The sequence below is a fragment of the Ursus arctos genome, unplaced genomic scaffold, assembly GCF_023065955.2.
Source record: "Ursus arctos isolate Adak ecotype North America unplaced genomic scaffold, UrsArc2.0 scaffold_22, whole genome shotgun sequence".
Lineage (NCBI taxonomy): Eukaryota > Metazoa > Chordata > Mammalia > Carnivora > Ursidae > Ursus > Ursus arctos.
In genome coordinates, this window is record NW_026622897.1 from 16,458,537 (window position 1) to 16,483,049 (window position 24,513).

The window sequence follows — 24,513 nt, forward strand, 5'->3', positions numbered from 1 at the left end:
CTATCTTTGAGCAAAAGCCTTACATCCTCGTGTATTCCTTTTAGCTGGAGTATCCCTGTTTGAGATTCTGTAATCCACCACTAGATGGACCTATCTGATATTCTGTGTTCAGAGAAAAAACGGCTTTATATTCAGTGAAGTCTTGCTAATAAGATTTCATGGAACATTACATCAAAAACTAAGGATGTACTGTATGGTGACTAACGTAACATAATAAAAAAAGAAAAGATTCAGATCACTGACCTTAAAACAAGATTTCAGTTTTAAAAAGTAAACCATTCATACAAAATAATGAATAAAAAATACTCACGTGCTTAAATAATGTTAGTAAAAACAAACACCTGTGTGTTAAACGTCCTGGCTTAAGAAATAAAACACAATCCAATGAATCTTGTAAGCTAACTGCGCTCCCTCTCTGGTCTTCTCCCTTTCCTCCCCATCCATATGAAGCCAATATTCTGAATTATAAATTCGCAGATACTTTTAAAAATTAGTTTTGCAATATAGGATGTATCACTAAACAATATAATGTTTACTTTTTCTAGGTTTTGAAACTTATCTAAAAGAACTATTATACATATTTTCAAATGCTTTTCTCACTCTTCATTCTATTTCGGAGATCCGTCCATGTTGGTACGTGTAGCTCTGGTGCATTTTTTTCAAACTGCTCTATGATAAGGTGCTGTATGAACAGACTAAAAACCCTTTGTGTTACCGATTTTAGGCTTGCTTTTTTTCATTCAATTTTATGATTTTTAAGATTCTCATTTTTCATTACGCAGCTAAACTTTAAACAGACTAAACATTGTTGATATGTAATCTGTATCTAGTAATTCCAATATCAATCTTGGGATTCTGACCCTTCAGTTTTTTTGTATGTTTTTCCTGCTGACTTTCATTTACTCGGGCTTGTTTCTTCATGTGCTTTAGTAATTAAGAAAAAATTGTGAGTGCACGTTCCCTAGGTGGCAGGTCTCTCAAAATAATGTTTTGTTTTCTCCCCCATGCTAATATATCCTTAATTAACTGCAAGGAGCTCCCCATTTCTCTTATCTGGAAGTCATTTCACCCATTGCTCTGGCTGGATAACAGTCTCTGTCTGCCTTCAGTAATGGTGGGGTGATTACTCATTCTTTTGGGCACAGAAATCCATGGTCTGTCATCTTCTCCAAAGATGAATATTTTAGAAAGCCTGGCAGCAAAGCTACTGCCATCTTTCACATGAGCCATATCAAGAGCAGCTTGTCTCTCTCTCTCTCTCTCTCTCTCTGTCAGTCGCCCACGTTAGCACATTCAGCCAACATAACACAGACTAGCAGAACTTGATGGAATCCTAATTGATTTGGCCAAGCTCTAAATCAACCTAGAGGATTGTCAACCTGGGTAGTGCCCACAAAGATCTTTCTCATGTCACAGAACTTATACTTGGCCTCCTCAGACATAATGATGAACAGCAAAGTGACCCTTGGGTCACAGATTAGATGAAAATCCTCGCCACTCTTGTCAATGTTGAAGACATTCATAAAACTGGTAGGGTATCCTATCTCGGTGTGCAGCCTGCCATCAAGCTTAAGGAATCACAGCATGCAGATCTACTTTCTCTCCTCTCAGAACACACTTGAGTCTGTTCTTCAGTAAAATAATGAGAGGGCCCAGTGGATGCACAAAGGACAAAAACATCATTTAGTATGTTTATTATCTAATGCTTCGGAGCTGCTATATGCTTCAGGACCATGGCTCATGACTGTTCTAGGTAGAGAAAGAGCTGAAATCCATGCATCAATCGTACAGGGAAGATTTGTTTGCTCCTGCCCAGCCAGGAGCTTAGGGACAATACCAACCTACAGCTACTTTCAAATGAAATCTGCCTTGGTAGTATTCAGACCACATAGTTAGCATGAATTTTGTCCCCAAAACAGCATGAGTGTGGGCTTGTGGTTCAAAATTCCCAAGTAGATTCTTTCTTTCTTTTCCTATTCATTCTAGAACTAGCCTAAACAGATAAGTTTGCCTTTGAGTGGTTAGTTTCTACAACAACCCTTTCTACAGTTCTGTCTGGCTTATACTAGAATTTTGGATTCTACTTTCTACCCTTCTTTGGATCTAGACTTTGCCTCCTGTCTATTAGAGGCATTAAAATGCAAACTCCAGGCCTTCCAACTTCGACTCACAAAAGATTGCTGGTGCTACCCTAATTATTACAAACCAGATAAGCTACAAAATCATAGTTTTTAAACCCAACAGAGACCTGAGGACAGAAAATAAATCTAACTAAATGAAGCTCTAGAAAGTAAAGAGTCCTTCTTTTAAGAGTAGAGACCTATAGCTGTTTTCATCCTAGTAGAGATGCTGAAAGATGAAAGAATCATCATAAGTAGGCGATAAGGAGGTTAAGCCAGGCACATTTTAATGAATTTCTATTCACTGCATGTGAACTAGCATGATGAACTAGAACCCCAAGGAGGCCCAACCACAGAGTGTGCACCTGCCTATTTACCATAGGCCCTCACAGAGGGCACATGGATAATATGCTAAAGGCTGAGAGAAGAGCAGAAGAGCTTAGAAAGATCCCATATAAGGTGCTAAGACCTTTCCCAAGTAAATATAATATTCAGTGAAGCATAAGAACAAGGCAGAAAGAGGAGAGAAATCTCTCTTAGGCACTCTGGGCTTTTATTGAGTGCAAAGCAGCAACTTCCAAAGACTGAAAGCAGAATACTAGAACAGAGAGAGCTCTCCTTGGGTATATAAAGATAAGGATGGAACCGAAGAGCAAATAGAAATTTCTAGTGACTTGAAAATCTAGAATATAGGCTGTGAAACAGAGAGAAATCTCTCATGGTTCAAAAAGCTGCTGTCTAGTCTGTGAATTAACAAAGAAATTTCTGAGGTCTTACTGGTACTTACTTGGTGCCTCTACAGGGTTAGGGATTCCAGGCATCCTGACCGAAGAAGGGCTGAGTAGTTTTCTAGGGAAAATACTATTTCCTTTAACCTCTACTATTCTTTTATACAGTGTGGGCAATGTACAATTAAAAATATGAGACATACAAAGAAGAAAATGCAACTCGTGATTATGAGAGGAAAGAAGCAGACCAAGAGATGGATAGGCCATGGGAATGATGAGACAAGGACTCTAAAATAACCATGAAAATGTCAGAGGATCTAATAGGAAAGCCAGACAACATTCACAAACATATGGGGAATGTCAGCAGAGAGACTGAAATGATAAAAGTGATCAAATGGAAGTGCTAGAATGGAAAATAAAATATCCTAAGTGAAGAATTCATTCGATAGGATCAGAAGCAGCCTGGGCACAGAGGAAGAAAATGATCTATAACTTAAGGAACACAGAAGTCATATAAACCAACACACAAAAATTAGAAAGACAGAAAATGCAATGAAGTATCTGAGATCTATGAGACACATATATGTAATTCAAATACCAGGAAAAAGAAGAGAGAATGGGGTAGAAGAAACTGGTGAAGAGACAATGGCTGAGAGTTTTCCAAAATTGTTGAAAGATGTTAATTAGCAAACTCCAAGCAAGAGACACACACACACACCACAGACACACAGAGTACTCAGCACACCTAGGCCCCTCAGATTCAAATTGCTGAAAACCAAGACAAAATTTAAAAGCAGCCACATATATTACGTACAGGGAAACAACAGTGAGCATTACTGCTGACTTCTCATTGGAAACCAGGTGGTCCAGAAGACAATGGAAAGACACTTTTAAGTGCTTGAAGAAGAAGGAAAAAAAAAAAAGATAACCTAGAATTCTACATGCAGCAAAATATATCATTCAAAAACAAATGAAAAATACATTTTAAGATAGACAAAAGTGGAGAGATTTCATCTCCAGAAGAGCTGCATTGCAATAAATACTAAACGAGTAATTCAGGCTGCAGGGTAATGATACCAGATGGAAGCTTAGGCCTGAAGAAAGGAATGAACACAAGAAAATTATGTGGGTAAGTAAAAAAGACAAATTTAATCTTTTTAAAGAGAGAACTTTACATTTATAGCTACATTTCTTTAAAAGACTATGGAATGGACTTCCAGGGAAGATGACAGAGTATGAGGACCCTAAGCTCACCTCCTCCCACAGATACAAACAGATCAACATTTACATCGTATAATAACCCAGAAAATGACCCGGAGATTGGCAGAACAAGCTTCACAATTAAAGACCGAGAAGAGGCCACATCGAAGGAGGCAGGAAGGGCAGAGATGCAGTGGGAAGTTAAACAGATCACAGGACTGTCTGTCGGGGGGGGGGGGGGGGATCCACAGGCAGAGAGGGGAGAGACACAGGCCCTTACACAGGGGAGCCCACACAAGGAAGATGAGTCCCCATAACATCTGGCTTTGAAAATAAGAGGGAATTTTCATGAGTTCTTAGAACCAGTGGGACTTAAACCCTGGAATCTCATTTTATTTTTTTCTTTCCAAATTTTTATTTAAATTCTAGCTAACATATAGTGTAATACTGGTCTCAGGAGCAGAATTTAGTGATTCATCACTTACATAACAACACCCAGTGCTCATTAATACCCATCACCCAAACCCTGGAATTTATAAATCACTGGGCTTGGCTTTGGGAGAACTGGGAGAATGGATAGAAAACTGAGTCCCCACCCTTAAAGAGACAACACAACAAAGAGCCCTATGGAGATGAAGATGATAAGCAGCAGTTTCAAAAACACCTGGGACATATGGAAGGATTACTTACTAATCTCAGAGCACGTCCCCAGAGAGACAGATGGCTGGGAGACTCCCCCAGGAACAAAGGAGCTGGCAAGCATCATTTCCCTCCCCCATCCCCCAGCATAAACACACAGCCACCTGTGGGAACCACTGCAGTGCTTATACTCGCTGCCTAGTTTGCTAACACCAAGTGTACTGCCCCTGCCCTGTGGTGGATCTGCCCCCTCCAGCCAGTCCTGTCTCAGGCCCAGTGTTGCAAGTGCCCTTCCTACAGTGGACGGGAAGCACACAAGCCTTGCTGACACCACCACACTTGCCACCCTGCTCCCCTGCTCACAGGGCAAATCCAAGCCCTCCAATACTGTTTGCCTGGAGCCCATCTAGGGCGATGCCATAGGCCTGGCAGTGTGCAAGCAGCCCCAATAAGTGCTGGCACCACTCCAAAGTGACTCCTTCCCCGGAAAGAGGGGAAGATAACCACACACAAAAGTCAGACTGTGGCCTCAGCAGTGGGTTGGGGGCAGACATCTAGTCTGACTGCAACCCCATGCACCAATGAAAGCTTCTCAGGGGACAACACAGGAAAAGTACCCTGAACTTTGGTACTACTGCATCTGTGGCAAATGCCTGGTCTGACTCGACTCAAGCTCAAGGCAGCCCTAGACTGGCCCACTAACACCACGGAGACCAACCACTGCACACAACAGGAAAAGAGCCATCACACATGAGTAGACTGAAGGAAAAAGTTGCCAAGCCACAAGAGCAGGGTGCACGCAACACACACAGGAGACACCCCTGAAGAATCAGGTTCTGGTGAACAGGGGGCACTGTGCTACAGGACACTACAGGGCCTCTTCTTCATAAGGCCACAACTTTCAAGAGCACAGGACATAGCTGACTTTCCTGGGACACAGAAACAGACAGAAACAAAATGAGGAGACAGAGGAATATGTCCCAAATGAAAGAACAAGACAAAATCACAGCAAGAGACCTAAGTGAAATAGAGATACATAATATGCCTGATCGAGAATTTAAAGAAATGATCATGAAGATACTCACTGGACATGAGAAAAGAGTGAGACCTTAACAAAGAGATAGAAAACAAAAAAGAACCAATCGGAGATGAAGAACTCAATAACTGAAATTAAAAATATATGAGGCGGAAGGGTGCCTGGGTGGCTCAGTCAATTAGGTGTCTAACTCTTGATTTTGGCTCAGGTCACAATCTCAAGGTCGTGAGACTGAGCCCTGCACTGGGCTCTGCACTCAGCACAGAATCTGCTTGTCCCTCTCCCTCTGCTCCTCCCCCCACTCACATTCTTTTTCTCCCTCTCTCTCTTTCTCTAAAATAAATAAATCTTTAAAGTGTGTGTGTGCGCGTGTGTGTGTGCATATAAATAAAAGCAAAAATAGTCTTAGACAGCACCTGGGTGGCTCAGTCGGTTAAGCCTCTCCCCTCTGCTGAGGTCATGATCTCAGAGTCCTGGGATCAAGTCCCACATTGGGTTCCCTGCTCAGTGGGGAGTCTGCTTCTCCCTCTGCCTCTGCCCCTCCTCCTCGCTCATGCGCGCGTGCGCGCGTGTGCGTTCTCTCTCTCTCTCCCTCCCTCCCTCCCTCACTCTCACTCTCTCTCAAATAAATATAGCCATAGAGAACTCAGTGACACCATCAAGCATGATAACGTTTGTATTATAGGGATCCTAGAAGGAAAAGGGAGAGAAAATGGGGGCAGAAAGTTTATTTGAAGAAATAATAGCTGAAAATTTCCCAAACCTGGGGAAGGAAACAGAAATCCAGATCCAGGAGGAACAGAGTGCCCCCAACAAAATCATACCAAGACATATAGTAATCAGGAATAGAAAAGTTAACAGTTACATACAAGGGAAACTCCTTAAGGCTATCAACTGATTTTTTTAGCAGAAACTTCTCAGGCCAGAGGAATTGGCATAATATGTTCAAAGTGCTGAAAGGAAAATATCTGCAACCAAGAATACTCTATCCAGCAAGGCTATCATTCAGAGTAGAAGGAGAGATAAAGAGTTTCCCAGGCAAACAAAAGCTAAAGGAATTCATGATCAATATACTAGCCCTACAAGAAATGATAAAGGAGACTCTTGGAGTGGAAAGGAGAGACCCTAAGAGTAAGGAAAGCACAAAAGCAGTAAAAATAAGCATAACTGTAAAAACTCAGTCAAAGGACTCAAAAATGAAAGGATGTAAAGTATGATACCACATACCTAAAACATTGGCGGGGGGAGGTGTAAAGAATGGGTTCAAACTTAAGCGACCATCAACTTAGTGTAGACTGCTATATGTAGAAGATTTTTATATAGAAATAGAATGGTAACCACAAATCAAAAACCAGTAGTAGATATGAAAAAAGAGGGAGAAAGGAATCCAGGTATATCACTAAAAAGCCAATTAATCGGAAGAGAAAAGAACAGGGAAGAAAGGTTCAGAGAAGCACTACAAAAACAACCGTAAAACAAGTAACAACACGGCAGTAAATACATACCTGTAAATAAGCACTTCCAATGTAAATGGACTTGACACGTCTATCAGAAGACATAGGGTGACAGAGCGAATAAAAAAGCAAGATCCATCTATATGCTCCCTACAAAGAGACTAAAGACACACACAGATTGAATGTGAAAGGATGGAGAAGGCTTTATCATGAAAACGGATGTGAAAAGAATGCCAGGGTAAAAAGTACTGATATCAGACAAAATAGACGTTAAAACAAAGACAGCAACAAGAGACCAAGGGCATTATAGAATAATAAATGGAACAATCCAACAAGAAGATATAACAATTGTAAATATATCTGCATCCAACATGGTAGGACCTATATACTTAAAGCAGTTAATAACAAACATAATGGAAGTAACTGATAGAAATAAAATATAGGAGGGGACATTAACACCCCATTTACAACTATGAACAGATCATCCAAACGGAAAATCAACAAGGAAACAGTAACTTCGAATGACATTTTGGACCAGATGGATTTAACAGATATATTCAGATCATTCCATCCTAAAACTGGAATATACATTCTTTTCAAGTGCACATTCTGGAACATTCTCCAGAAGAGATCACATTCTTCAGAAGAGATTCAGAAGAGGTCACAAAACTAAGTCTCAACAAATTCAAAAAAACTGAAGTCATACCATGCATCTTCTCTGACCACAATGCTATGAAACTAGAAATCAACCACAAGAAAAAATCTGGAATAACACAAATACATGGCGGTTAAATGACATGATCTTTGGGATGCAGCAAAAGCTGTTCTACGCTTTGGCGGTACACGCCTACCTCAAGAAGAAAAATCTCAAGTAAACAGCATAACCTTACATCTAAAGGAGCTAGAAAAAGAAAAACAAAGCCCAAAATCAGTAGAAGGAAGGAAATAATAAAGATTAGAACAGAAATTAATGAAATTGACTAAAAAACCAATAGAACAGATAAATGAAACAGGAGCAGGTTCTTTGAAGATATCAACAAAATTGATAAACCTCTAGCCAGACTCATCGAGAGAGAGAGAGAGAGAGAGAAAGAGAGAGAGCACTCAAATAAGCAAAATCAGAAATGAAAGAGGAGAAATAACAACCAGCACCACAGAAATACAAAGGATTTTAAGATAATATTATGAAAAATTATACGGCAACAAATTGGACAGCCTGCAAGAAATGGATAAATTCCTAGAAACATACAACCTCCCAAATCTGAATTAGGAAGAAAGGAAATTTGAACAGACTAATTACCAGCAATGAAAGTGAATCAGTAATCAAAAAACTCCCAACAAACAAAAGTCCAGGACTAGGAACACCTGGGTTGTTCTGTCGGCTAGGTGTCAGCTTTCAGCTCGGATGGCGATCCCGGGGTCCTGGGATTGAGTCCCATGTCAGGCTCCTTGCTCGGCAGGGAGCCTGCTTCTCCCTCTGCCTGCCACTCCCCCTGCTGGTGCTTGCTCTCTCTTTCTATGTCAAATAAGTAAATAAAATCTTAAAAAAATAAAAATAAAAAAGTCCAGGACCAGATGGCTTCACGGCTGAATTCCACCAAACATTTAAAGAAAAGTTAATAGCTATTCTTCTCAAATTCATTCTATGAGGCCAGTATCACCCTGATACCAAAACCAGATAAAAACACCACAAAAAAAGAAAACTACAGGCCAATATCTCTGATGAACATAGATGTAAAACTCTTCAACAAAATACTAGCAAACCAAATCCAATGACATATTAAAAAAAAATCATTCACATGATCAAATGGGATTTATTCCCAGGATGTGTAGATGGCTCAATATCTGCAAATCAATCAACATGATACATCACATCAATAAGAGAAAGGATAAGAACCATAAGATCATTTCAATAGGTCATGAACAAGAAAAGGATGTCCACTCTCGTCACTTTCATTCAGTATAATACTGAGATAGATAGATAGAATCCAAATTGGTAAGGAAGAAATTATTTGCAGAAAACATGACACTGTAAGTAGAAAACCATAAAGACTCTACCAAAAAAACTACTAGAACTGATAAATGAATTCAATAAGGTCACAGGATACAAAATCATTATACAGAAATCTGTTGCAGTTCAAGGGGCGCCTGGGTGGCGCAGTCGTTAAGCATCTGCCTTCGGCTCAGGGCGTGATCCCAGCGTTTTGGGATCAAGCCCCACATCAGGCTCCTCTGCTATGAGCCTGCTTCTTCCTCTCCCACTCCCCCTGCTTGTGTTCCCTCTCTCGCTGGCTGTCTCTGTCAACTAAATAAATAAAATCTTTAAAAAAAAAAAAAAAGAATAGAAGAGATGAGGAAGCCATTATTTACCAGCACTGGCAGATAGACTTGTAGACAGAGAGCAGATAAAAGGTTTGCTTCCAGGAAGTCCTGTGAATTTCCTGTTTCAGTACTATAGGTACCTGATATCATCTATGACCGCTTCCTGTGATTCTACAGTCTACTTTTCTCTAAGCTCACAGCCATTCTCCCTGACTTTCACTCCTTCCAGGTCTTCCTGTAGTTTTTCAGGCCTCTAAATACATGTATTAAATCCCTTCTTGTCAAATATCTGTTTCCTAATTTCCCATCTGAATCCTAACTATAAAGAGTTTGAGGTCAGTATGGGTTCTAAGAAACAGATCCTTAGAATTGAATATCATGAAGAATTGCTTTTCTTTCCTAGTTACACATGTACTCAGGGATGACCCTCCTAGTAGAAAATGACACTAGTAATCCATGGAATTCAGTGAAAAATAATAGTACTAAAAATCACTACCCACTGTTGAAGCAATAGAAACTAAGGTGGAAATGAGGACTACAATAACGGTATGGGTGAGCTAGCTGCTTCAGACCATACTGGAGATCCCACAGAAGTAAAATAAAAGCTCATTTCTTTAAAATCTTGGGTCAAAGCATTGTTAGAGAGCCAGAGAACTGAAGTCCCTTGACGAAGCCTTCTATCCCTTGTAGTCTTGGGGGTTGATATGTCCAAAAACAAAACTAGTTTTAAATTATCACAATAAAAACTGCAGAATTACAGTATAGATTACAGTCACAGCTTTGTCACGTTTCTTATGTAACTTCTTATGCACTTCAAGAAAAAGAGACCCTTGAACATCTGTATGCTTCCCTTCCAATGGAATTAGTCCATCTTCCCACCTGAGATTAGCCTCCCAGACTTGAAGATCCTTTAATTTTCTCACTAACAGAAGATTCTGATTCTTCTGAAATGCACCCCCACCATCTCTCATTGCATCTAGACATAGAACTAGAGTCACATCCTATCACAACCTAAGGCAGTGGCTGGCATTTTTTTTTTCTTAAAAAGCTACATAATAAATATTTTAGGCTTGCAGGCCACATAGTTTCTGTCACCACTATTTAACACTGCTGCTGTAGGGCAAGAGCAGATATAAGCAATATGTTTAAAAAAATGGGTATGGTTATATTCTGATAAAACTTTATTTACAAAACCGAGTAGCTAGCTCACAAACCAGAATTTGCTAATCCCTGTCCTTTGGGGATGTGTACAGGACAGACCTAGGAAGAGAGAACTTATACACGAAAAAGACTGCAGGATTTTGCCAATTTATATGAACAAAATCTGAGAATGAATTACAAGAGCACTAGACTAGGTAGGAATTTATTGAGAAGGATAAATATAACAGAGGTTCTGTTTTCAACGTTTAGCTTGAGCAGCTGGGAGTGGCACCTACTCCTGATGAATTGTCAGCTCTCTTTTAACTCAGCCCTCTCACCAGTCAGTTGAGGAAGAAAAAACATTGAACTAGTTTACAGGTTATGCACAATAAATTACCATTAGCCCGAAGTAAATGGTTGTAGCATTATAGTTGCCTTCACGTTGGCCCTGAATGACACCTTCACCGAGACCATTCATCTTGTATAAACAGTGCATCTAGCTGTTCAGTTTGCCCAGAAAGAGACCTGGGTGAATTATTTTAATCATATAAGTTTCAAAAACAGGCAAAAACAAATCTATGATGTTAGAAATCAGGATAGTGATTCCCATTGGTTAGGATGGTTGTGACTAGGAAGGGGCATGAAGAGACTTCTGGGGTACTGGTAATGTTCTTTTTTTTTTTTTTCTGGGTGATGGTCATGTGTGTTAATTTCGTGATCATTCTTCAAGATGTACAGTAATAATTTGTATATTTTTATCAGTAGATATGCTGTATGTCAACAATAGCTTATTTAAAACAATGGTCAGTGCTGGACTTCTGGGGAAGATGGTGGGATAGGAAGATCCGAGGCTCACCTTGGCCCATGGATACACCAGATAACATCCACATCAGTGTAAATAACCCAGAAAACAACCCGAAGACTGGCAGAACAGACTCTCCCAGCTAAATGTAGAGAAGGGGCCGTATCTAAGAAGATGGTCCGGAGCCAAACTGACCCATGGAACTGTCCATAGGAGGGAGGGAAGCCATTAGTGTGAACAGGGGAGAGAAGCAGACCCCCACCAGGTACCCCTGGCACAGCGGACCCACACTGGGAAAACAAATCTCCATAACACTTGGCTTTCAAAAGCAGAGGGGCCTAACATATGAGTTCTTGAAATCAGTGGGGCTAAACACCCAGAACTTTAAAAATCCGCAAGCTTGGCTCTGGAAGATCTGAGAGGGTGATAGGAAATGGAGTCCCTGCCCTTAAAAAGACAGCACAACAAACAGCCCTGCTGAGATACAGCATAGAAGCAGCAGTTTGAACAATGCCTGGGGTATATGAGAAGGAGATTTATTTACTAATCTCAGAGCATGTGCTGGAGAGGCAGGGATCTTTGGGAGACTTCTCCAAGAACAAAAAAGTGGGTGGGCACCACTTCCTTCCCCCACCCTCCAGCCTAGATACATGGACACCTATGGAAACTGGCTCAGAGTGAACATTCTTCACGTAGCTTGCTACCAGTACGCCCCTCCCCTGTGCTCTCCTGTGGACCCACTCCCCCCCACACACACTTCCTGGGCTGAGCAGTTTTCCAGGGTGGCTGCAGTTCTGCTCCCACAGTGGACTGGCACACCCCACCACAGCATTCTCCTGCAGACATACTCGCTCCAACACACCCTTGGTAGGAGTCCATCCAAAGTCGTGCCACAAGCCTACCAGTGTGCAAACAGCCCCATTAGGGGCCAGCACCATCCCAAAGCGACTCCTGTCCCAGAGAGGGAAAGATAACCACACATATCAGTCTGACTGCAGCCCCAGCAGTGGGCTGGGGACAGATACCTGGTCTGACTACAGGCCCAATCCCATCAATGAAAGCTTCTCAGGAGATAACACAGCAAGAGTACCCTGCAGTTCAGTGCTACTATAGCTCTGGCAGATTTCTGGTCTGACTCAACTCAAGTCCAAGGTGGTCCCAGACTGGCCCACTAACACAGGGACCAAATCGTGCCCACAACAGGCAAAGGAAGCTATTACAGCCGACTGGACCACAGGAAAAGCAGCTCAGCCACAACAGTAGGGCCCATAAAAACACCCCTGTAGTGCCAGGTTCTGGTGAACGGGACACTACCCTACAGGACCTCTTCATTATAAGGCCAAGCTGCTGAACAGGAGAGAGAAACAAGAATGATACAAAATGAAAATAGACTTAGGGAACTCAGTGACATCATCAAGCATAATAAAATTCATATTATGGGGTTCCCAGCAAGAGAAGAAAGAGAAAATAAGGGCAGAAAATTCATTTGAAGAAATGAAATAATAGCTGAAAACTACCCAAACCTGGGGAAGGAAACAGAAATCCAGATCCAGGAAGCATCGAGAGTTCCCAAAATCAAACCAAGGATGTCACACCAAGACACATAGCAAAAAGTAGTAATAAAGAGAGAATTTTTAAGCAGCAAGAGAAAATAGTTACATACAAGGGAAACGGGAAACCCTTTAAGACTATCAGCTGATTTTTCAGCAGAAACTATGCAAGCCAGAAGGGCAAGATATATTCAAAGTGCTGAAAGAAAAAGAAAAGAAAACCTGCAACCAAGAATATTCTATCTGGCAAGCCTAGTATTCAGAAGAGAAGGAGAGATAAAGTTTCCCAGGCAATCAAAAGTTGAAGGAGGGGCGCCTGGGTAGCGCGGCGGTTGGGCGTCTGCCTTCGGCTCAGGGCGTGATCCCGGCATTCTGGGTTCAAGCCCCACATCAGGCTCCTCCACTGAGAGCCTGCTTCTTCCTCTCCCACTCCCCTTGCTTGTGTTCCCTCTCGCACTGGCTGTCTCTCTCTGTCAAATGAATAAATAAAATCTTTAAAAAAAAAAAAAAAAGTTGAAGGAATTAATCACCACTAAACCAACCTTACAAGAAATGTTAAAGGGGACTCTTGGAGCGGAAAGGAAAGACCATAAGTAAGAGTAAGGAAAGCATAAAAGCAGGGGTTTGCAAAATAAAAGGATGTAAAGTATGACACCATATACCTAAAATTTCGGGGGGGAGTTGGAGTAAAAATTTCATGCTTTCAGAATAGGTTCAAACTTGTGACCATTTACTTAATACAAACTGCTATATGCAGAAAATGTCAAATATAAACCTAACAGTAACCACAAATCAAAAAATGCTAATAAATAAGCAAAAAATAAAGAGAAAGGAATCCAAGTATAACACTAAGAAGGCAAATTGTAAGAGAAGAGAGCAAGAGAAGGAACAGAGAAGAACTACAAAAGCAACCATAAAACAAGTAATAAAATGGCGATAAATACATACCTATCAATAATTACTTTAAATGTAAATAGACCAAATGCTCCAATCAAAAGACACAGGGTAACAGAGTAGATAAAAAACTAAGAAAGTAAGATCCATCTATATGCTGCTTACAAGGGTCTCATTTCAGACCTTAAGACACATGCAGATTGAAAGTGAAAGGATGAAAAAGCATTTATCATGCAAATGGAAGTGAAAAGACGGCTGGGGTATAAATATTTATATCAGACAAAACAGACTTTAAAATAAAGACTGTAACAAGAGACAAAGAAGGACACTGCATAATCAAAATGAACAAACAAGAAGATATAACAATTGTAAATATTTATGCACTGAATGTGGGAGCACCCAAATATATAAGGTATCTAATAACAAACATAAAGGAAGTAATTGATAGTAACACAATAATCATAGGGGACACTAACATCCCACTTACAACAATGGACAGATCATCCAAACAGAAAATCAACAAGGAAATAGTGGCTTTGAATGACATATCGGACCAGATGGATCTAACAGATAGATTCAGAATATTCCTTCCTAAAAGAGCAAAATACACATTCTTTTTCAAGCACACATGGAATATTCTCCAGAATAGATCACAAGACTCAAAAAATTCAAAAAAACTGAAGGCATACCATGCATCTTTTCTGACCACAATGCTATGAAACTAGAAATCAACCACAAGAAAAAATCTGGAATAACAGAAATGCATGGAGGTTAGATAACATGTTACTAAACAATGAATGGGTCAACCAAGAAATCAACGAGGAAATTAAAAATCACTTTCTTTACCATACACAAGAATAAACTCAAAATGGATTAAAGATTTAAATATGAGACCTAAAACCATAAAATTCCTAGAAGAGAGCACAGGCAGTAATTTCTCTGACATATACCTCTTGAGACAAGGGAAATAAAAGCAAAAACAAACTATTGGGACTACATCACAATAAAAAGCTTCTACACGGCAAAGGAAAGAATCAATAAAGCAAAAAGACAACCTACTGAATGGCAAAGGTATTTGCCAATGACACAGCCAAAAAAGGGTTAGTGTTCAAAATACATAAAGAACTGATACACCTCAATACTAAAAAAATAATCGAGTTTAAAAATGAGAGGAAGACATGAATAGACATTTTTCCAAAGAAGACATCCAGATGGTCAACAGACACATGAGAAGATGCTCAACAGCACTCATCACTACGGAAATGCAAATCAAAACTACGATGAGGTTATCACCTCACACCTGTCAGAATGGCTAAAATCAAAAACATAAGAAACAACAAACATTGGCGAGGATGTTGAGAAAAAGGAACCCTTGCGTACGGTTAGTGGGAATGCAAAATGCTCCAGCCACTGTGGGAGACAACACGGAGGAGGTTCCTCAAAAAAATAAAAAACAGAGTTACCATATGATCCAATAATTCCCCTACTGGGTATTTAATCAAAGAATATGACTACACCAAATTGAATGTTTATTGCATTATTTACAATAGGCAAACTATAGAAGCAGCCCAGGTGTCCACTGGTAGATGAATAAAGAAGATGTCGTATGTAGGGGCACTTGGGTGGCTCAGTTAGTAAGCAGCTGCCTTTGGCTCAGGTCATGATCCCAGGGTGCTGGGATCGAGCCCCACACTGGGCTCCCTGCTCCGTGGGGAACCCGCTTCTCCCTCTCCCACTCCCCTTGCTTGTGCTCAGTCAAATAAATAAATAAAATCTTTTAAAAAAGATGTCTCTCTCTCTCTCTCTCTCTCTCTCTCTCTCTCTCACACACACACACACACACACACACACACACACACACACACACTGGAATATTATTCAGCCATAAAAAGGAATGAAATCCTACCATTTGCAGCAACATGTATGGATCTAGAGGGTATACTGCTAAGTGGAGTAAGTCAGAGAAAGACAAATACCACATAATTTCATTCCTCTGTGAAATTTAAGAAACAAAAACAGACAAACAAATTAAAAAAGAAACCAACCAAAAAACAGAGTCTTAACTATAGAGAACAAACAGATGGTTACCAGAGGGGAGGTGGGTGGGGGGGGTGGGGAAATAGGGGAAGTGGATTTGTAGTACACTTACACTGATGAGCACAGTAACACTTAGAATTGTTGAATCATTATATTGTATACCTGCAACTAATATAACATTGTATGTTAATTATACAGGAATTTTTTTTTTAAAGGTTAGCAGCCTTTAAAACAAGTGCTATATATACAATACCTATAATGTGTTTTGACGCACACAGAGAAGGGAGTAACATCGTTATTGAATTGAATTCCACAAAAAGTAATGTTGGAATTCTAGCTCCCAGTGTTTCAGGATGTAATCTTATTTGGAAATAGGATTGCTGTGGAAATAATAAGTTAATGAAAATCAGGTCCTACTGGAGTAGTATGTGCCCTTAATCCTAGTAACCGATGTCCTTAATAAGAAGAGAAATTTGGACATACACATGGGGAGAACACTACGTAACTGGCAGAGGCAGAGGGTGAGGTAAGGCAATTGCAAGTCAAGGAACAGCAAGGACTGAGGGCCATTAGCTCAAACCAGGAAGAGGCAAGGAAGGATTCTTCCCTAAACATTTCAGGGGGCCCTACCGGCACCCTGATTTTGGACTTTCAGCCTCCGGAGCTGTCAGACAATAAATTTCGGTTGTTTTAAGCCGCCCGGTTTGTGGTAACTTTGTTATGGTAGCCCTAGCAAACTACTAGGGACAGTATGTATTAGCGTTCTGTTTTACAGAGGAGGAATGAATCCCCAAAGTTACAAACTTTATGGGTAACCATGCTGGTATTGGACCCGAGTCTTCAAAATTATTGTTCTTGGCACTAACCTTGGGACCAGAATGAATTAGCTCTGGCATTCAAAGTCCACTGGTGATAAGCAAAGCAGTGAGTAGATAAAAGACGTTTGGAAAAGTCCAGCTGTCATGTGGACTAGCCATTTCCATGTTCTTCCCTTTCCTCAAATTTTATAAAGCACAGAAATTTGGAAATCATTTTCTCAGCCGGTAAATAAAATGCTAGCCTCTTTCATCAGAAAGATGGTTTTCATTCTGTTTCTGATTATTGGTGACTTAGGTGTCTGGATAAACTTCTTCACTAAAAAATTTTCATCGCTGGCTCCAGGGTACTATAGAAGTCAATAAATAGATTCAAATGTTGGTACTGAGCAAAAGGACGAAATCACTGGCAAGAGTTTAGAACTGAGGAGCGCCTGGTTGGCTCAGTCAGTAGAGCGTGCAACTCTCAATCTCAGGGTTGTCGGTTTGAGCCCTACGTGGGAGGTAGAGATTACTTAAAAATAAATTCTTAAAAAAAAAAAAAAAGAATTTAGAGCTGAAAGCCAGCCCTCAGGCAAATTCTTGTTATCGCGGTAGCATTCAAGACCTCAAACTGACAATTTAAGTTAGAGAGATCTTGGATTAGCAGAATCCCCAGAAGCCTGGCAGATGCTAATTAAATTCTCCCATGAAGAAATTCATCCCAGGCTTCAAAAGAATTCCAACAAATAGAATTCATTCATCAGTCCATCCTCCACAGTCTCGTTTATAAGACAATTTTCAACTTGAGCTTTATAGTCCCATGTTCACATTCCAGAACATGCTATGCTCTTTGATGTTGTCACCCACAGCACAAACGACTCCTTCCCTTCTAGTCCTACCTATCACCTGACACTGGTGAACTCCCATTTCTCCTTCAAGTCTTGACCTGTGAAGCTGCTTGGAGTTCCTTAGAGAAAGTCAATATTCTGTCTGCGCACTATTCTATTTCAGCATATATTTTTTATTTATAACTCAAATTTCCTCAGGACCCACCAGCCCGCAGTTATGAATAACAACACGTCAACATTAACAGTTCAAATGTCACAGATCGTTTGCTCCTTCACCCATAGTCTCAGACCAAATCTCTCCCTTCGTTATTTTTGGAAACTTACAGGTGTTTCCATTGGTGCCTGTGAATGATCCTAGGTTCTGCTGTTGCTATGGAACGCATCTAACGGAGTGCTAAAAACAAACAACAGACCCAAAATGGAGCCACTTTGGCTAAGCCCAACCAAGACTTCCTGTCTAACTGAACTGCATTTCAGCCTCCCAGGAGTGGAATTTGAATCCAATCAGCCTGGCATGTCCTCATCAGCATTAGTGAGGTGATCTGCGTCAGAAGACCCCCTGCTTTCCCCTAAGGGAAGGAGACCTTGCCTGAAACATTTCACTCTTAACTTCCTTGTCTCACCCTCCTCCTGCCTATAAAACCTTCCATTTTGTACACCTCCTTGGAGCTCCTTTCTACTTGCAAGACGGGATGCTGCCCGATTCATGAGTGGTTGAATAAAGCCCAATAGATCTTCAGATCTACTGAGCGGAATTTTGGTTTTTAACAGGAGTCACATGGCCAGCTTTCTGTAAAAGCATTGTTTCTCCCCCAGAGTCCTAATCCCAGGGCTTCAAAGTGAGAAAGACAGATATCCCTAAATGGCACAGCAAGTACAATTAATATATGAATGCATGGGTACATGGCATAATATACAGCTGGAACTGTAAAGAATAGTTACCTGGGCAGGGCAACATTAGGTGGTAGACACAGCTATTTTTTTCCTTTATCAGCTACTATATATGATTTGTTTTTAAATAATACACACCTGCATCTTTGATGAAAATAGACTAGATTGTTTAAAACGACATAGCATACCCTCCAGTCCCTTCTGCACTGCAATCAGGCTGTGTTCCGTGAAGAAATGAGAAGGCTGCCTCTCTTCTGTGTGTCTTGTTTCGTCACCTGATCCTAAAGAGGCCTTGCTTCTGTTCTCCGTGCTTCACAGAAGTCTTTACAAAAACTCCTTCAGTTACTGCTTGCAGCCCCATAACACGGGATCGTGGTCCCAGGATGTCAATAAGGATGGCCACAAATTTCTCGAAAATGTTATGCACTTTCCTACATGCTGTAGAAGATACGGGGACACACTTAAAGCATGAGTTCTGACTTCTGCTAGTAGACAAGATGAAGGAGGAGGGGCCAGAGTTACCCTCCTGCCTGAAACAACCACCAATCAAAGAATGGCTTTCAAGACACGGGATGTCAGGTAATGAAGGACACTGTGGCCTGAAAAATGGAAAACAAATGAATGAGTCCAGTGACTGCCCCAGTTTTCTGCCCCAGAGAGTTTCCAGGATGCAGGGCAGGGACAGAAGTAAGGTGGAGCCCAGCGGGCTGCCTGAGCTGAGGAGATGGAGTGAAGAGTGTAGAGACACCAAGGCAGCTCAAGTTCACGGACAGAGTGTCAGAGAAGAGACAGCTGCACAGAGAGAGAATCCCAGAGACCTGCAGAGGGTCCCTGGTCAGCACTGACTGGCACCTGCATGCAAGGAAACTAAGGCCTGGGACAAAAACCATCCAAAGAGGACCAAGGGAAAAGGGCCCAACACTCACACAGGGCCAATCTACCTACCAGCCAGCTACAAAGAGCTCAGAATTCTTCCTCTAATTCTTGCAAGTTTTGTGCCCTTGGCTAAGTTATTTAAAGTCTCTGCGCTTCAGGGGCGCCCGGGTGGCTCAGTCGTTAAGCGTCTGCCTTCAGCTCAGGGCATGATCCCGGCATTCTGGGATCGAGCCCCACATCAGGCTCCTCCGCTATGAGCCTGCTTCTTCCTCTCCCACTCCCCCTGCTTGTGTTCCCTCTCTCGCTGGCTGTCTCTGTCAAATAAATAAATAAAATCTTAAAAAAAATTCTCTGTGCTTCAATTTCTTTGTAAATTGCTCAAAGCTAAATACATTTACCTCAAAGGGTTGGTGTAAGCATTAATACCAATAAAGACTAAAAATAGTGCCTGACACTTGTGAAGTGTTAACTTTTATTATTATCCAACGTATTTGGGATTGGTTGGTTGATAAAAGCTTATTCAAGTGTGGAATCACAAAAAAGAATGATAAACACATTGGAAGAGGTTGTCTGTTTCCCAATATCTACTTTCCCTTCTCTCAGAGCAATTGCGATAGCACCTAAAATACTACCTATGTTCTCTGCCTTCTGGTACTCTCACCTTGTGAAATCCACTCCCCTGAATGTGGGCTGGACCTATGACTTGCTTCTAACAAAAGAATACTGCAATCACTTCTAGAAGAGATTAGATCACAAAAAGATTCTGGCTTCTGTCTTGTTCATTCTCTTGCTTTCTCCCCTTCCTGCTCTGTTTCAGCTTCCATGTTACGAGCTGCCCTTTGGACAGGACCACATGGCAAGAAGTCAATTTTTCCGGCAATAGCCAACAAGGACTCAACGGCTGCCAATGGCCTTGTGAGTGAACTTGGAAGTGGGTCTTCTGAGGCTGCTGACAGACAACTGAGTGAGCTTGGAAGCAGCCCTCTCCAAATAAGAGCCTTGACACCCTGACTGCAGCCTTCTGAGAGAGCCAGAGCCAGAGGACCCAGCTGAGCTGCATCCAGATTCCTGATCCACACAAACCATGAAGTAAATGTTTCTTGTTTTAAGCCATTACATTTTGGGGTGATTTGTTACAAAGCAAGAGATAACTACTACAGCAGTAGAAACTGATTTTATTTTGTTTTTAAGATTTTATTTATTTGCGAGGGAGAGGCAGAGGGAGAAGCAGACTCCCCACTGAGCAGAGAGCCCGACTCTGGGCTTGATCCCAGGACCCTGAGACCATGACCCGAGCTGAAGGCAGAGGCCCCTAGAAACTACGATTTTAGCTGAACAAACAGACTCCCAATGAAGGCTACGTTTCTCAGGCCCCCTGGTAGTTGGAAGTGGCCATGGAACTGAGTTGTAGCCAACAGAATGTGAGAGATGACGTATGGAATTTTCAGACCAAGCCTTTAAAAGAGTGGCTATGCATGTTCCATTCCCTCTTTCCCATTTCTCTAGAGAAGACACAGAAAGTTATAATGGTAGAACTACAGGATGGAAAAACCTGGATCCCATTTAAAGGAGGTCTACCCAATGACCAGGATCAACCATTTGAACTGCTTTTGTTTGTTTTGGTTTTTTTTAGTGAAAAATTTCTATTGTGTTGGGGTCATTATAATTTGGGGGTCTGTTACCACAGACAAGTATGTTAATTAACACTTTTATGTGAAAGAAAAACTTTTCTCTGGAGAAAACCACTATTATTTTGGGTGTCTGTCACATGAAGCCTAACCTAAATCCTCATCTATATATAGAGAGAGAGACACACACACATTAAGAATTTTATTTTTACCTAGATATTTATCCCCCAGTCACTCCCCAAGGCCTTTCTTTTGAGTACAGTCCCTCTGACTGGAGTTCTGGGTAGTCTTTATTGCCTAAACTATATGCCCAGTGCTTTGCATTTGATTTTCAGTTCTAATTTCTTCACAGTAGAGACAAGTTAAAGACTCTTGCAAATCAAATTGAGTACAGAGGGGCGCCTGGGTGGCACAGCGGTTAAGCGTCTGCCTTTGGCTCAGGGCGTGATCCCGGCGTTATGGGATCGAGCCCCACATCAGGCTCCTCCGCTGGGAGCCTGCTTCTTCCTCTCCCACTCCCCCTGCTTGTGTTCCCTCTTTCGCTGGCTGTCTCTATCTCTGTCAAATAAATAAAATCTTTAAAAAAAAAAAAATTGAGTACAGACTCCTACCAGATTTGGGGCTTGAAAAAGTCTTTCTAGTCTCTCATAACCACCTTGCCTACACCCAAATCAATAGCTATTTTTATTAGCACTCATCTTTATGCTGTCTTTCCAAAGCATTCTTTGTCTTCATAGAAACAACAATTCTTGGGGTGCCTGAGTGGCACAGTCGGTTAAGCCTCTGACTCTTGGTTTCAGCTCAGGTCGTGATTTTGGGGTCATGAGATCGAGCCCTGCAATGGGCTCCACACTCACCACAGAGTTTGCTTCAGGTTCTCTTCCTCTTCTTCTGCCCCTCCTGCTTGTGCACACATGCTCGCTCTCTTGCTCGCTCTCTCTCAAATAATCTTTAAAAAATCCAAATAATTATTTTTCTTTGCAGACTCAAATTTTATCAATTTGTGTAATTTACATAATTATGAGGAGTACATCAGAAATCAATAGATTGGTAACAAGCATAACTGACTCTTGCAAAGCATTCCACTCAGTTGGTGGAAGCAGATACGCAGGAGTGAACCAAAGCGAAGGCTACCAGCTGTGAATCTTTAATATTTTCCAGAGATCAGCTGGCACATTTCAGAAAGGCTATTGAGAACATCAGTTAAGTGGATAGCGGTTAGGAAGAGTTTCTACTGTATGCAACGTGTACTTTCAGGGCACAGAGATCACAGATTTCATCTAATTTTCAGAGGGATCTCTGATCCCTAAAATATTAAGTACCATACTGGAAGTTAAAACCTAATCCATGGCACCAGGCTGAGAAATAACTATCTTCTCTTCCTACATCCGTTTTTGGATACTTGTGCACCTACCTTTTTCTTGAATATTCCTTTCTCTCTAATAACTAAATTCATACAAATAGATGTTTGTGAGCCAGTGGCCCTACCAGCTCATCAAAAACATTTAGACTCTAAATCTCAGTTTAGAGTCTTCCAAGTAAATAAGTCCCCTAACTCCACTCAGGTCAAAGGTTCCCCACACAGAATGGGACTCTGACCTTGCTGTTTAAAAACAGCCCTCATCAATTGTGATCCTTTCACCCTTATGTTTTCTTCAACGCATGTATCACCATCTGGTGGTATTGTATCATCTAGTACATATTCAATGATAAAATTCTAGCTATTCAGGATATTTGAAGTTTGCTTATAATTTCAATGTCAGATTTCCCAATCTTTCACGATAGGTCATTTTTTTAAATGTGAAATTACCTAATGCAAGTGAAGGGAAAAATATACTTGTGGACTAAACAAACCACATAGGCAAGCCTACAACAGCCACAAAATGCGGAAACTTTCTACTAGATAAATACCTTTTAAATCTGTGAGAATAAAAGGAAATCTCACTAAAAATGGAGTTGAGAGGCCAGCAGGGGGAGCTCTCACACTCTACCGCTCCTAGTCAATTGTAGACCCCAAGAAGAGCCTAATCTTTCAAGTCCATTTAATTTTGCTATTATTTTACTACCCCAGTAAGAGGAACGTTTCCCTCTGCCCTGGCAACAACCCAGCCAATGAAAGACTGTCACAACTCAGCCAATGAAAAGCCATTCTACTTCCAACTCCCAGTTTATTCCAATGGACTTTTTATTTACAACAGCCTTCCCAACCTCCCCTTTTCCTCTATTAACTAGAGTTTCTCTCTTTTGTTCTGTGGATTTGCCTATGATTTTGCCATAGTTTGCTTGTCCCAAATTGCAGTTCTCTACTAATCCCAAATAAACCCATTTTTGCTGGCAAAATAACTGGCTGTTTTATTTTTAAGGTTAACAAACCACATTTTTATGTTCCTCAGAAATGATACATAAAAATCTTAATCCCCAAAATTAAAGGATTAAATGAGAACAAAGAAGAAATGTGATTTGGAAATTAGGAACCAATTTCACATCTTTAGGTTGTACACCTGAATCGAATATACCGTTATCAAGTCATTACGTTGTACACCTGAAACAAATATACTGCTACAAGGCAATTTAAAAAAAGAAAACAGGAGGCAAGCCACGATATTTAAAACAATATTCATATAAAAGCGTTTTATGATTGGAGTCTAATAATTTTTCCCCTTACATGGTAGCACTTCTGATGGTCCTATAAGGAAACAGAAATGGATCTTTCCCAAACTTAGTTATCTCCCACTTTCCAGCATTTTCTTCTACTTGACACTCTGAAGGGAGCAAAACCGAAGGACCAGATTTTCTTCTGACTGGTCAAATTCATTAGAGCAGTGGTTCTCTAACTTTAACAAACATTAGACTCACTTTGGGTTTGTTAAAATACAGATTCGTGGGACCCCCGGGAGATTCTGATCCAGGAGGTCTAGTGGCTCCCCAGAATCTATATTTCCAAGCAACTCCCAGGTGATGCTGACACTGCTGGTTGGCCTTTGAGAAGCACTACACTGAGGCTCCCAGGAATTCGATTTACAAGTATGACGACCGCAATTTACGTTTAGAAAAGCAAACAACCACAATAGTAAACAAAACTACACACCCCCAGACAAAAGCAGACTTCTAGGAAGCCACCCATATTCCCGTTTAGTTTGCACAGACGGGCTTTATCTGTTCTATGAAAAGATTCCTGTCATTTAAACACCTACCTAAACTAGTTCAGCCAAATTCCAGCCATTCAATGCTATATAAAAGGGCAGGCTCCGGACTGAAAAATATTAGTAACTGTTTTACAGATACTGAGCTTCCTTCACATGAGTGGGAAAATGCCTCCGACAGTCAACTCAAAGGAAATACCTATTACCCTCAAGGTAAAGCATCGGTTTTAGGACTGTCTGCATAAATACAGTAAGCCTGCTTCGTGCAAGACTCTGAACTACACCCGTAGTGGCCGCTGAAAAGCAAACAAAAACAAAACCTGAAACTCCGTCCTCCGCCGCTTCCGTACCTGAACCAGCGTCCCGCCCTCCCTTCCAACGGGAGGACGAAGGGGGCGTGGCCGAGCG

General features: G+C 41.1%; 1 long non-coding RNA gene across 1 annotated transcript in view; it reads right to left on the bottom strand.

Moving 5' to 3' along the window:
- The window catches only part of LOC130544518 (uncharacterized), an 87,456-nt gene extending 62,955 nt beyond the window's left edge, over nt 1-24,501 (bottom strand). The window contains exon 1 of the long non-coding RNA XR_008960842.1: nt 21,820-24,501. This is a non-coding gene — a long non-coding RNA (uncharacterized LOC130544518). The remainder of the gene's footprint in view (nt 1-21,819) is intronic.
- Between the last annotated feature and the right edge of the window lie 12 nt (nt 24,502-24,513).